We start from the raw sequence: 15,806 nt of genomic DNA, 5'->3' as shown, positions 1-15,806 counted from the left end.
ACACCACCGTTTTAGACAGGTCATCCTTTTGGTCAGCATATAGAGCATTTCTCATCTTATACCACCTTTGAGAAAGGTATAATGGTAATTTGTGTGGGAAAGGAGACACAATAACCTAATTCAGTGAAGATCCATAATTCAACAATCTTTCCATTTCTTTCTAATCAACATGTAATTTTTGAAAGAGTTCCTGTAAACCAGGATAAGAAGTGTGTTAGATAAAACATACCCTGTGCATATACAACTTCAGATAACACCAATCAGAAAGTTTTCATTTGTCTGGTGACTACTATGGTATTAGGGTGATGTCTACCCCACAAGCACTACAGAGACAGCAACATCACTGTCGCCCTGTAGTGTAGACACTACAGCGACGGAGACGATTTTTCCATCACAGTAGTAAACCCACCTCCTTGAGAGATGGTAGCTAGATCAACAGAAGAATTCTATTGACCTAGATACATCTATAGTGGGGGTTAGGTCAATCTAACTACATCACAGAAGGCGTGAAATTTGTCACAGCCCTGAGTGGTGTCGCTAGGTTGAACTAAGTTTTAGGTGTAGATCAGGCCTACCTTTTAAGAGCTGGGACCTTGTCTTAGCTACCTGTAAAACATCTAACACACTTTTGGGACTATACAATTAAACAGTAACATTTTTTTAAAAAGTAAATGACAAGTTGCTGCTGTTGGTCTATGCCAATCTTAATTCTTTTTCAGTGTTCTACCTCCTTCATTTCTACCATGTGGATCAAGGGAAAAGAATGCAATTCTCGATAGAAACATAACCACCACCACAATTTATACTGGACAGCCAGGTTGAGGTGAACAGAATAGCATGCCAATACAATTTAGGCAGTGCTGTTGCTCTCTGACCCAGGAATAGGCCAAAGGACAAAAAAGGTCTGGGACTTACTCTGGTCTCGCACTCTGACCCTGACTGTGGCATAGAAATACTGCTTATAAAGGTCCCACACAGTGTTAGCTCCAATGGTAACATCAACTGGTGCTCTACTTCCCTCTAAGTTAAACACATACATCGGAGATATTGCAGGTGTGGGAGCTACATGAAATTGAATGCAACACTCCCACAGCATAAGCAAGAGGAGAAGGGAAAGATTAGAAGGTGCCCTAAAAGGTTTTGAAGGAGGAGTCATGAATAACGGAGATGGAGCGAGGAATTAAACAATGGTGAAGAGAGAAGAACAAAACTACTAAGAGAATATGACAAGATGGAGGGAATCCATTCTTCCAAAACCATTGTCTTACCAGTTACAAACAGGAGGCTTTGCCTTAAGACAACCCACTTCAGGCATCAACAAAGTGCAGGAGGAACAGGGAAGGACTAGATTTCCACCTTCCACAAGTAGAAACAAAATGAATATACAAAACAGTGGAGAAGGAAAGAGGGAATGGACACCTATCACATACATTTTTGGAAACTGTTATAAAAGAAAAGAAAAAAGTACAGAGAAAATCTCCCCTTTGAGATGTGGAAGTCATTTATGCAGAATATTACAAACTATACAAAGAGAATTCTGGTGCCAACTTGTTTACATCTATTTAATCTTAAGATCTGTTTCTCCCTTTACATTTTATTGTCATTCCTTTCACACAATGTACATTTATCCAACAATGATACATGACTCTAGATTTCTATATTTAGTTTTAAAGATCAATACTTATGAAAAATGTACCATATCCTTCAGAAACGGTCCTTGTGGGGATAATAGGAAAAATTACAGAATACTAAACATATACAATAGAAACACACACACAGTGTTATACAGGACACATTAACTTAACAATAGCACCATTAACTAATGTCTCCCAATTGACAACACAGTCATACAGAATGTTATGAACGTTCATTAAAGAGAGTCTGCCTAAAAGCAAGTTAAAATGTTCTTGTTTTGGCACTGGTAAAGCTGATTAAGCACCACTCTAAGCAGAAAAGTGAAGTTATATAACAAATATCCCAATAATTCTTTATATTTGATGCATCTTGGTCCTATATGAATTAATGCAATCTGTTTTCATGATCAAAATGGTCATCTAAACCTACATTACATAATGCATAAGAGGTAAAGCCAGTGGTACATTACTACTGTTAGATATGAAAGGATATGTTGCTATTCAAACATTTAACTTGTCACCATCCATAACTGTTTAACAACTGTTTGAGTACAGCAGCCAGGTCCAAAACAGACACATTACTGATGCTATAAACGACAGTGTTAAACACTCTGCCCTCCTTAATGAGAACATTTTTATTGCTGCCTGTTTTCTGACATTTCTAGTATAAAACAAAGTAAATTAATATGAAGCTTGACTTTTTATAAAAGACATTCATGATCTCATCAATACCATTGAATCATGACAATTAACTTATTAATTTACCTACCATATTCCAAACTCTTCTGCTGTACCTCAAATAAGTAAATTTCAGAAATTATTCTGATTCTCTCCACTCACTCTAATACACTTGACTTCTATCTGTTGCATACATTTATCTTAACAGTATTCAAAGCAAATAAACACCATACAATATGAAATATGGCCATATTTCATTCTATTGTCTGGGGAAAAGCAAAGAATTAAAAAAGGCTCAGTCATTTAAACTACAGCCACTTCTTTCATATGGATTTTGTGGACTTATTACTATGAGAATTTACTGCTGTATACACAGGATGATTTACATATTTATATTCTTCAGTTAAAAGATTTAATTGGAAAAATATTTTTAGATTGTATGGCTTATTAGGAGAGTTATGCCCAGGTTTTATACAATGTCTAACTGAACTACATTACGTAGATGTCTTCAGTCTAAGTCATTTTTGTTACTGGGGGCAAATGCATTGACACACAAGTCTTGGATCATTGCAGATTCCCAGTTTAACCCATTGGAATAGCAGAGTTATACAATATTGGCATCTGTGATAGAAATGGGCAATTTATTAATTACTTCAATAACCTCAAAATAATACATTTTTTATCATTTGGTGCCCTCCTAACCCATTTACTATTTCCGAACAGAGGCAATTCATTACCCAATGCTACAACGGGAAAACGGCAACTCTGCTGATGCACTGAATTTTCCAGTTGCTTTCTTCTCTATTGATGTTCTGTTGATTCCTCCACCCAACTTCTCTTCATTTAAAATCTGTTCCTCAGATAAGTGTTTTCCCAAGTCACTGACAGAATATTCTCCAGAATACTCTTACTTTTAATTTTGCTTTACCAGAAAAGTGAAATTTGTTCAGACTACTACTGTCTCTTGTCTTGGTGCAACACAGCCAAGCCTTCACTCAGTAATTATTGATCCTCCATAACAGAATTGTACACTCCTATATTTGCCAGACAAGTTTGGTAAGCAGTAACTCTCACATTTCTACTAAGACTGTTACATTGTCCTGGTTTATTGTTCAAGACAACCTGTACACTATGCTAGAAATTCAGCATTCAATTAGTTAAAAATCCATGTCTATATTTTTCTGACCAATATGTCACTTTCACAAGACAGGCTGGGGGAAATCAGATTTTTTTTTTAAAAAATTTCTTTGTTTAAAAAAAAAAGTATTATATGCTTGGTCTACATTTAAAACTTACACGAGTAGAGCTATGTCGGTTGGGGTGTGATTTTTTTATATCACCATAGTTATGCTGGTATAAAGCCCTAGTGTAAATGCAATTATATCAGCAAAAAAGTCCTTTTGCTGGTACAGCTTATTTCACTTGGGGAACTGGTATAAGCTATATCAGCAAAGTAACTTTTCTTTTTTTTTAAATCAGTTTAAGCCATGTCTATGCTAGGAGTATTTGCTGGTATAGCTATACCAGCAAACCCTTTCTAACGAAGATAAGGCCACAGAATCAGTGAGACACAACATGGAACACCTCTTCAGAGTTACTTTTTTGTGCAGAGACCTGTAACGGGGCACACTCCTTCTCGTGAGTATTCCCTTGGCCGAGTGCACACGCCTGCACACTCTCTCTCTCGGTCTGTCCCTGCTCTGGGATAGAGCAGTGCCCCAGGGCTCCCTTCCTGGAGACAATGTCTTTGCCCTCTTGGGCTTCCTGGCTACAGCTCTCCAGCTGGGACACTATAGCTCAGTTCCCCTCTGAGGTGCCTCACTGTCCAGGTCACTTCCCACCAGTGGCTAATGGGGGGAGGGAGGGAGGGACCTGGGCCCACCCACTACTTCGGGTCCCAGTCCAGGGATCCTGTAGATGGCAGCTTCTGCTGTGTCCCTTTATGTCGCATGACTTCTCGTATTCCCTGGGCCACTTCCCCGCGGCCCTGCACCGTCTTCATCGTAACCTCAAGGCCTTGTCCTAATGGAGTCTCAACAACCAGCTCAGAGCTCCTTCTCGCTCTCCCCGGCTTCTGGCAGTGCTGCCCTGTCCAGGGTTCTGCAATTTCGTCAGTCAGCCACACATCATTCATGCTCCTACAGCTCCAGCAAGGAACGGAACTGAACTCCCTCTGGCCCTGCAGCTTTTCTTACACTAAGCTGCTGGGCAATGGGTGAACCGTGGGCTTGGGGAGGCTACCCCCGAGCCGGCCCACCCATTCTGCCCAGGGACCCATCCCTCCTGTCCCCGTTCCCCCACCAGAGCCCAGAGGGGCCCCTCCCCAGCCCCGGAGTGCCCGGCAAGCAGGCAGCTGAGCACGGCCCTCCCACTCCACCCTGGAGCGCTGGGTGGGCAGGCAGCACAGCCTCCAGCCCTGAAGCACAGGCCAGCTCCCACTAGTCCCAGCCCAGGGCAAGGGCATAGGAGCCCTCCCAAAAGTGTGGGGCGGGGTCCCCCAGCAGAGGTGGAGGCGAGGGCAGCCCCCTGCCCATGTCCCAGGCCCACCACCCAGGGCAGGTGGAGGGATCCAGGCTCCCCACAGCTGCCCACACAGCTCTCACTGACCAGCCTCCAGCCGGTAAAGGGGGAGGAGAGGCTTGGAGTCACAGCCCAGCCATTGTGAGTGCCAGGGGGGGCAGCTGTGGGGAGCCACGGTGGACCTCTACATGTCCACAATGCAGGGGGCCCAAGCAGTCCCCAGCCCATGTCCCTGCCTGTCTGGGGCAGATGGAGGGTCCATGACTCCATGGCTCCTCACAGCAGCTCTTACCATGGCCAGGCTGTGGCTCTGAGGTCTCCCCCATCCGGAGCCAGATCGGGGAGAGCCAGGCAGGCACCTGTGGGAGCCGGGATGGAGGCGCTCTCGGTCCCAACCCGGAGCCCCCTCCTGCACCCCAAACCCGCCCCAGAGCCTGCATCCCCAGGCAGAGCCCTCATCACCACCCTGTGCCCCAACCCCCTGCCCCAGCCCTGATCCCCCTTCCAGCACTCTGAACTCCTCATTTCTGGCCCCATCCCTGAGCCCACACCCCCACTCGCACCCCAATCCCCTGCCCCAGTCCCATGAAAATGAGCGAGTGAGTGAGCGTGGGGAGAACGAGCGACAGGAGTGGGCCTCAGAGAAGAGGCAGGGCTTTGGAGGAGGGGCAGGGCAGGGCAAGGGTATTTGGTTTCGTGAGAATAGGAAGTCAACAACCCTAGCTAGAACAAGTAAACCTGAAGGTACAGTAGACTAGAAGTAGATTATAAACAAGTGAAACCAACTAGTCTATTTTCATTGCCAAATTTAGATTTTTTTTTTCAGTTCTTTTAATAAATCTTTGGTGGTATTAGTTAACAGAGAAGGAAACTGACTTTTTAAAAGCATGATATTTAACATGACAAATCCACTAAATCAATGAGGATAAATATATCTTCACTCACAATTAGCTAAGTTACACCTTCGCTCACAATAGCAATTTTCACACCAGCTGCTGGCCATATGTATTATTGAAACCAGTGAAAATATCACAAAAGTGTCATCAGAAGTCTGCAATGCTGGTTGCCCTTGAGAAGTAAGAGAAAATTGGTTGCAATAACTTTCCCTTTGGCCTTTAAACACAAGCAGCATAGCTGGACTACAGAACAGCTTGCTGCCAAATTCAAGTGGCAAGGAAGCCTGCAACTGATCAAGTCTATTCTTTTCTGTAGCAAAAATAATATAGTATGAATTGAAGACATTACCAAGATATTCAGTCTTTCACAAAAGCGGAACAAAAGTGTCACTCTCCACAACATCATCCATAAGATTTGATAGGCTTGGTATAAAGACTTCACATCTAAAATTGCCTCACAACGAACCACCTGATGAACCAAGGACACACACTCCAAATTCATTTCTCCAAAATTATTCCAAAACACAGTTTAGGTGACAGCTTAAAAAAAACCCAACCACACACACATCATCTCTAAGAAGCCAAATTCTAGACACTCTGAATGGAGATTAGATAAACTCCACTATAACCGCCTTCTTAGATTGCGAGCATCTCAAGACAGGAGGCATGTTTTTCTATGTGTTTGCAAAGCACCTGGCATAAAAGGGCCGTTTTCTGATTAGAGCCTTCTGGAGCGACTGCAACACAAATAAAAGGAGGAGGAGGAATTATTTTACATTTACAATAGTGTAACTGATCATGATCTACCCCATTAATTCTACCAAATATTTAAGCAGTTATAGCTGGCTGAAATTTAAAAAAAAAAATGCACTGGGTTTTCATGGTAGTGTGCAAGGTCCTTGCATCAAAGAGCCTGAATTTCATCATTCACTCCCAATTTGGCAGAGCTGTCACATGCACAGTACATGACTAGCTTTCAGTGCATTTTTTAAATCTCAAGTTCATGGGCCCCGGAGACTCATGGAACACATGGATAGTGTGATACATGAGTTTTTCATCTCCATGCTGCTGATTCATAACCAGCCCAGGTTGGTAGTCATCAAAAGTTACTGCCCTCTGTACTTTCTAGTTGTCTGTGTGAAATGAGTTACAGAGTTCAGTCCAGTTCAAAGTAGGCAGGGACCTATATCAGGAAACTACCATCACAACTATCACTTGTCATCCTTGTTGGCAACCCTAGAGGCAAAGTCTGGATATGATGCAAAAATCTAAAGGGAATCTCCCCATCTTTTCCAGATCATGGTGCGAAACTAAGACAAGGTCTTCACTAGGAGTGGTTTACCAGTATAGGTATACTATGGACACAGCTTTTAACAGTATTGCTTATTCCACCACCCCCAAATGAAACAAATAAAGCAGCTACTCTAGGGGCTTCTGCTTCTGCTGTGTACATCAGGAATCATACCTCTTGACAACCCTGAACCAACATAGCTATGCTGGCAGAAATGTGTAGTGTAGACATAGCCAAAGCCTATTCCACACAAATGTTTATTCATGTGCTTAAAGATAAAAACCACTACAAACAAACCAAAACACACCACACCAAAGAGGTATCACTGCTAAAATAGAATATGCCTTCAAAAGCCTTACAAAACTGTTGCACTGTACATAAATTACTTTTCTCAAGTAAAAGGCAAGATCTCCCAACACAGAAAAGTTCCTGGGAGATTTAATTGGCCTAACTCAAGTCCCACAACCGCTAGCTTAAAGGCCACAAATTTCTTACTAGCTACACCCAAGGAAGAGACCTTTCCTGGTTTCAATTTCTGGGAGAAAACATCTTGCTAGGTAGGAGAAGCCCTGGGATAGGGAAAAAGCCTCTCAGGAAAGTCTCTCTTAGAAAAAGCATCTGGGGATTAACTTGCAACTGAATAGGGTTTATATTCACTGCACTGTTAGCTCAAATTTGTACACTTGAGGTACTCCACTAAAGCTAGCCTACCTAGTAAGAGCACCCACATCGTAAAGATTAATCAAATTATCTTCAAGTTACTGCATTCACTGTCACAATACGGACCCAAATCACTCCTTCCAAACTATCACAGCATATCTCGGGGAAAAAACTTTTTTGTCCATTCTCATCACAGGGGCATAAGTGATGTTTGCCCAGCACCTAATTACAGTACACTTGTGATTGTAGTCTGCATTCAGGTAGAAAGCCATGAATCCTACACTGCATGAGTGAGAGAGATCCATGACTTTTCCCTGGCCAGCTCTTGTCATCAAGTGAATCAGGAGCAAATAAATGACTGGCTGGGAATGATTAGTTAGAACTGTAGGAGTGGGAAGTTGAAGCTGCCTAGGAATTTGGAAGACTGGCTGGAAATTTTGCTTTAAGAGAATTTCTACTTCATCATTTCACAAAACTGGAGTAAAATTTGAGCTGACAAACAGGCTGCTGGACTGGAGACAGTAGCATCAACAGATATGTACCTCAGTAAGAAAAGGCACACTGCTATATATGCATCCATCCCACACTTGCTTTTACCCAACCCTAATCCTCCATTTGCAGGTATTTGCAAGTTGGTACTAAGGCCTGCTTTGCACACATGCAGCAGTATTTCATACAATAAATCTAGTTGAAGCGTTTTTAATAAATTCCCCCTCCCCCCCAGAATCTATCTTAGATCCCCGACGTGGGAAGGAATGACAGTTGTCATGCTGGGCACGCAATGGAGAGTATTGAATGCCCAGTAGGGAACAGTACACGTAACAGTAGCTGAAGCCCATCTTCTGGGCAAGTTTGGTGTGGGGAGGGATGGATCCCAATACGGGGAAGGTGGAAACGGCAATTCCCGTACCCAGAAGGGAAGCTACAACAAATATTTGCCCACCCTCCAGTTCAGATTAGTCCTATACAGGCCACGACAGAATCCTCATATAAATTTCCCTCCTTACCGTAACAGCACATTGAGTCCTTACTCAATTTTTTATACATTCATAACTGATGCAGCAAGCCCAGAGGTGCCAAAGCTATGAACTGCCAAACCTAGAGGTGCCGGGATTCAGCCCTGGCATAAATTAAACACTGAAGTCCCCATGAATACAAATATTCTATACTTAAATGGCTTCTAACATTTGTAGTTAGTTAGTTTAGCATTAAATGATCTTGCTATATTTGTACCTAAAACATCTTACTATTTATACAGCTCTATTAGGCAGTTATTACAGGAAGGCTTGCATTTAGATATTTGCAAATACAGTATAAGTATTAAAAGAAGCTTATGCATCTTAGGCATTTGAAAAACAACAAAGGTTTTCACTTTTAAATTGAAACATGAGTCAAGAGGAACCAGTATCTTCTATAAAACATTTCCCATCATAAATGTTCTCCAAATTTAAAGAATGATGACTTTAGTGTGTTTATAAAAGAAATTAATTTCAAATCAAGATATTTCTATGATTTGTGTGGGTTTAAACTCGGGGGGCGGTTGTTTGTTTTTTATTAAAGAAAAGGGATGGTGGACTGGTATAAGATCACTTTACTTTTAGATGTATAGATAGAAGCAGAAATCTTCTGGAATTTCTTTGATCAGCTTCAACATATTGAAACAATTAACTAAGCATGCATATTTCCAAGCATCCTGGCTATAACACTCTTATAGCTTTATCTTAATATTTACTAAAGGTGCAAACAAGTTTTTATCAACTTAATTTTTAAGGTATAATAATTTTATTAATATTATTTTTGCATCAATACTGAAGTCTCACTCCCACACATTTTTGGTTTCTCTGTTCTGTATAAGGGGTCCCTGACTAGGCTGTTGGTTCTTTTCCCTTCTCTCCTGCTGTATGTTATTCTAGAAATAACAGGTCCAACCTTCAGCCTTTCAGAAAATTACATTTTGTTTAGCATATCAAGGAGGAGAATATTTGAGATCTTCAGGAATACTTCCAGCAGAACCAAACAACTACCTTTTCTGCTCAGTGAAGTACACAGGCTTAAAGTATTATGCCTCTCATGCACTTTCTTGCCTGTCCATTTGGAAGACAAGCAGAATCACTAGCTGATAAGTGTTCTGGGGCATTCTACTTTCAATAGCTTCATTCCAAAACCACCCCATTAAAGAAAAATCAATTAAAAGGAAGCAGCTCCTGCATCCCTAGATATATTTTTAAAACGTCTTCAGGTCAGTAAGATAAATTATGTTTATAGATGTCCAAGTATGGCATTTTTATTTCTAAGTTATGCATCTTTTAGAAAGAACTACTTACAATTACACATACATATGTTTCCATAAAATTTAACCTCTACTGCAACAGCTGTACAAGCTGTTTAGTAACTACTAAAAACCATTTATTTAAATAATTGTGGTCTTGTTCTGAAAAGGTTTTTAATCAGACATCTTAATGGCTTATTGTGTAAACATAACTGGCCAAGGTGGGAAAGCATGGAGAGAGAAATTGGGGGAGTAATGCCAGTTCTCATCACCTGAACTGTCAGTGACAGGTGTGAATGAAAGGATCATGGCTGTAGAGGTCTAGTTATTTCCTTTTGTCAAGGACAAACTGCTGATCAACACTTTAAAATCTTGGCTTCCATGACTGACCAACACATCTGACCTTAGACTGAACAGAAATAAATTGCCTTGCTGTCTCGATTTCTCATTTATTGTCCTTGGCCAGCAGTAATACCCTATGCTACATTTCAGGTAGACCCCATACATAGCTAGCCACTGCACTTTTTCTAAAGTACATTGTGGTATACAACTGATCAAGTCAAACTACTGAAACAGGAGGAATTTTGCAGAGTAAAGTGATCAGGCGAGTTCATTATCTATTTCTTCTTCCAAATGCTTGCATCTCAGAGAATGTTTTCAAACAGCATTTTCAGCCTGAGGTTGCAAGCACCAGTCACTACACCCATGGTTCTTAAGTGCAGGTCAAAAGTTTGTCTGCTGGACAAGTAGTACACCCACTTGCTGCCTGTTATGAGCTTTCAGCTATCCTGATCAACCTTAATTCAGCCTCCTTGTATGTATGCATTGTGATATACCCTTTAATTACATATTCTCATATTATTTTTCCCCAGGTCCCCAGCCTCAATCAGTGCATAGGATATAGCTACTTGGAGAAGAATTAGACTGTGTAGTGAAAGATTGTTGTCCATAGAATCCTCGTTTCATTTATTGCAGCAGAAGGTGAAAGGTGTATAGTGAATGAGGCAGGGGATTTCAGAATGAGAAAGGATAGTCTTGCGGTTAAGGCAGTTGAGTAGCGGCCTAGAGAACTCAACTCTACCTCTGCCACAGAGTTCCTTAAACCAACTCACACAAACCAAACTTTTCACAGGTGGTCACTAACTGCATGTTCCTCATTTTCTGATTTCCTGACTAGAGACTCTGGGGTCTGATTTAGAGAAGAGCTGAGCACTCAGAGCTGCAAGTCAATGAACATATAAAGTGCTACATAATGCTAAATACTTTAGAGAAAAAAATCAGATTCTAAGTGTCTCAACTTGGGCACCTAAAATTATTGGATAGGAGATACTTTTGGTCTTAATTTTTCTGTGCCTCAGTTCCCCATTCATAAACAGGGATTTATCACCTCCTACCATATGGGATGTTGTGAAGGTATTACTGCAATGAGCACCACAGAAAAGCCAATGAAGAAACAAATAATTCTGCATTCATCCAAACCCTGCCTTGGTGTGCAGTAAACGTGGCATGAAACCAAAAACCGCCAGAGTGTAAAAAGAAATAATGAATAGCTGTCCATTCAATGAGCAGAGTCCATCCTAAGAACTGAAAGACTGTGGAAAAAAATAGTATATGATCACGAAGTGACTATCACAAGGGGGCCTTGCAGAGGTAACCTTCATTGTGGCATTTCCTATCTTTTGGGTGCTTGACTCTGCAACCTTACTGTTCTTTTAATGAAGTTTTATTCCACATAATATGCACGTGTGATATCTGAAAACTGCAGCACAAAAAGGCATTTTGACACCAACACCTATGAAATGAAAATAAGAGGGCAAGATATTTAAGAATTAGAGAAACATTTCTAACAATAAAATAGTTATAATAAGCCTGGTTTCTTTCACCTTTCATCAGCAGCAAGTACTCTGTGAAAACATCAGACTAACCACGTTATGGACTAGTGGCAAAATATTTTAACTCCACCCACACTACAGGCTTTCAGCAACAGCGTGTGGAAGAACTACATAAACAAGGGAAACTCACCATACATCAGCTTATCATACAAAATAAACATTTTTCAGACAGAAGTGTGATTAAATTAACTGTCTCCATTAAACAAAAAATTTTGCAGAAGCATTTCTATTGTTAAGTTCCATAAAACTTGTTTTACAAACAGATGGGGGAATAAATTTGACCTGAAAGTGTCCCGTCACATCTGAGATTGAACTGATTAAAGATGTTTTTAATAATGGGATCTCAGAAACCTCACAGCATGTCTTCTGTACCACAGAGCACACCACCCATTCATGTGCTTTCACTACAGGGTGGATAAAATAAAAAGAGGATTTTAAAAAAATATAAACTCCAATTATTTTTATTTAAACTAAACCAATTTAAATTTCAAATTATGATAACATGTTAATACTTGAATGTACTATAATCTATTAAAATAATTTAAATAAATATTAAACAGTACATATTTGCTGCTAAGTTTTAAAAAGTCAAACCACCAAACTAGTGGAAGTCACCTGGAACCAGAATTTGTTGCTCAACCAGCTTTTCACACCATATGATGGGTGTAAAAATCCTACACTGGAGAACAAGGGGACAATGGGTTAAGAAACAGTTCTGGGCCCAGGTAGCTCCCCGAAACCACACCTGCAAAGCCTGCACAAGCTAGAGGGGAGACTTCAAAGGGGAAGCAGAGCAGCTCAGAGGCAGGGAGGCAGTGGAAGGGACCAGACTGCTGCTCAGGAGCACCTTGCCTGAGACCTGACAAGGTAGACCTAAGCAAACCTATAAAGGAGAGGCAGATGACTGACTGTGCAGGTCAGCCAGTATGAGATTCTCTGATTTACACTATGGGAAAAATGAGACTTGGGTATGAGGTGGTCCAGGGGGAAGCTGCTTAGCACTCCAAGGTGCAGAGCACAGCCATCCAGCATTGGTCCCTGAACCAGAGGCCAATGGAGAGGATGGGACCGGACTCCTCTACCCACTCCAAGAAGATGTGACAACAGCACAAGCCTTCACCTCAGTGGAGAACCCAGCTGGGGGACACCCTGACAGTTCAAGGGCCCAGACCTCAATATCTGTGCTAAAGGGAAGGACTAGAAACCCAATGGGAGGGCACTGAAGGACAGGACTATTTTGCAAAGAGGAGATGACCTGCCATGACCCTGCCTGAGCACTAGGCAGCATTATTGGTGATTAGTCACCTTCTACACACCAGTAGCCTCTTCCGCAGGTGCAGAGAATATTCTCATTTCAGTTTATTCCACTAGTTCAGTGGAATGACTAGTTTATTCAAAGTTACAAAACCAATGGGAGTTTCAAAAAAAAAAAAAAAAGAGTGGTTTCCTGTCTTTCAATCTATGCATAAAACTACGTGAGAGAGTATAAAGTCTTGGAAGGACAGAACGATCAGTTCAATTTATCAACTACACATAATACTTCCTTTGTTTAAACAAACAGTTTTAAATGCAAAACTTGTTTTGATAAACTATTTTTTCTTATGTATCCAGCATATTTAAAGTAGTTTTACTGAACTAAAACAATTTTAAATGCTGTTTTGTGCATTTTAATTGAATTTGAATTTTTCTAAATAGAGCTTGACAGAAATCACAAGTAAAAAATGTATCTAATAAGAAATTCATCATTTTCTACCATAAGTAATATAAAAATTAAGAATTTGAAAAAGAAATAAGTATGTAGCCTAACTTACTTAGTATATTTGTATGGATATAATATACCCTCTTGGTTAGCAAAAAAGCACCAAAGTTATATTTAGCTGCAAATCAGCACCTTTTTAATGGTTTATTCTCCTTGCTTGGTAACCTCTCTCTGGAAAAGAACTAAAGTACAAATGCAAAGGATTAAAATCAATTATTTAAATTAAGGTTTCCTGCTTGCTGATTTAAAATTATGATTTTAATGAACTCACCCTGTCCACAGTCCCATTTTAAGTATCCCCAAAATTAAGTGTTAGTTCAGGTTGCATTACACTCTTAATGAGGCTTTTGTAGATTCCATGATCTTTAAAAAGACATAGTATAAGGCAGTTTAGAAGAAAGGAAGATCAACTCATTGTAGCCTTATACCTTCAATTAAAGGTCATAAACAACGTGTTTTCCTTCACTTACAAGAAGTCTGTTTAAGAAATAAATTGGAAGCAGTCAAGATTGCTCTACCCCACTCATGTCTCTCTGATAATTACTCTGTACCTTAACTCTTCCTCTAACTGCAGTCGAAAAAGGTCTTCTCTGACCTTTCTCTGACCTCTAATTACTAAAGAAATCAATGTTGTGGTAAGTGCTTCTTTACATGAAGCATTTGTTTGTAATTTGTTTATTGAACCCTTTTAGGATTATTATGTTGTGTTTACAAGTGTTGGCAGTTATCTCAGGAGGTGCTGCTCCTACTTGTTAGCATCTCAAGTGTGCAAGATTTGGTTTATGAGCTTCAGACTGTACCACTATTTTGCTCCACAGTCCCAACAAACAACTGGACTTCTGCTCCCCCGACTCTCTATAAAGCCCTCCGAGAAATCCTTGTGCAGCTCTCACCACTGACTATGGATGTTAAATATTTCTGGTTGACACTCTGCTTGATAATACACCACACATTGCAGGTAAGGGCAGGAGAGAGAGAGAGGTGATAATTCTCAGCCTAGGGTAAATTGATGTAGCTCTCCAAAAGTTAATCCAGCGATGTCAATTTACACCAACTAAGGACCGCTACAATTGGCCCTTTATCTTTGAAATCCACACAGATTTTTGTGTTAGTTGTGCAAAAAGCAAGGCTCTAGTCTTTATTCAGTTTCTTTCTTTGGTTCTCAACAGCTGCTATCATATTATCTCAGCACTGCCCAACCAAGATTAACTAGCCCATTCAAAATTGGCTCCTTATAGAGAAAGGAAATGAAACTGCAGTAAAGGTAATATGAAACCCTTAACTACTAACTCCTGCCTTTCTCCTAGATACACGACACTCCCTCTCTCGTACATACTTATTCCTTATGCATTAGATCTTCCCACCTTCTCTAGTTGAATAAAATGGAGTAACAAGAGAATCTGAATTTCCCTTGACATACACAAACTCCTTAAAATAAAAGCAGCAATGCCCAAAAAATGAACAAGATCTTATGAGGCTGCTTATAGAGGAGCTACATTACAGCAGCAGTGATTTCTTATTTATTATTGTTTTATCGTAGAACCATATGATTGGAAAAGACCTCAAGTCTAGTCCAGTCCCCTGCACTCAAGGCAGGACTAAGTATTACCTAGACCATCCCTGATAGGTGTTTGTCTAATCTGCTCTTAAAAGTATCCAATGACGGAGATTCCACAACCTCCCTAGGCAATTTATTCCAGTGCTAAACCTCCCTGACAGTTAGGAAGCTTTTCCTAATGTCCAGTTTAAACTGCCCTTGCTGTAATTTATGCCCATTGCTTCTTGTCCTAGTCTCAGAGGTTAAAAAGAACAATTGTCTCCCGCCTCCTTGTAACAGCCTTTTATGTACTTGAAAACTTATCGTGTCCCCTCTCTTCTCCAGACTAATCAAACCCAGTTTTTTCAATCTTCCCTCTCAGGTCATGTTTTCTAGACCTTTCATCATTTTTGTTGCTCTTCTCTGGACTTTCTCCAAATATTTCCTGAAATGTGGCACCCAGAACTGGACACAATACTCCAGTTGAGACCTAATCAGCAAAACAACTATTTCTTGTGTCTTGCTCACAACAATCTTGCTAACACATCCCAGAATTATGTTTAGGTTTTTGACCCCCTTTCCCCTCCCCTCCCCTCCCCCCCTTTTTTTTTAATCTTTTACTCTCTCACAGGGGGAAATGCTACACAAAAAAATTTTTAAAGTATTAGTA

General features: G+C 40.5%; 1 protein-coding gene across 2 annotated transcripts in view; it reads right to left on the bottom strand.

The window, feature by feature from the left end:
- The window catches only part of OSBPL10 (oxysterol binding protein like 10), a 189,473-nt gene that overhangs the window by 140,547 nt on the left and 33,120 nt on the right, over positions 1–15,806 (bottom strand). The gene's annotated exons all lie outside the window — the stretch shown is intronic.

The sequence above is a fragment of the Caretta caretta genome, chromosome 2, assembly GCF_965140235.1.
Source record: "Caretta caretta isolate rCarCar2 chromosome 2, rCarCar1.hap1, whole genome shotgun sequence".
In the NCBI taxonomy this organism is placed as follows: domain Eukaryota; kingdom Metazoa; phylum Chordata; order Testudines; family Cheloniidae; genus Caretta; species Caretta caretta.
Note: the sequence above shows the minus strand (reverse complement) of the source record. Positions and strands in the feature narration are given on the sequence as shown.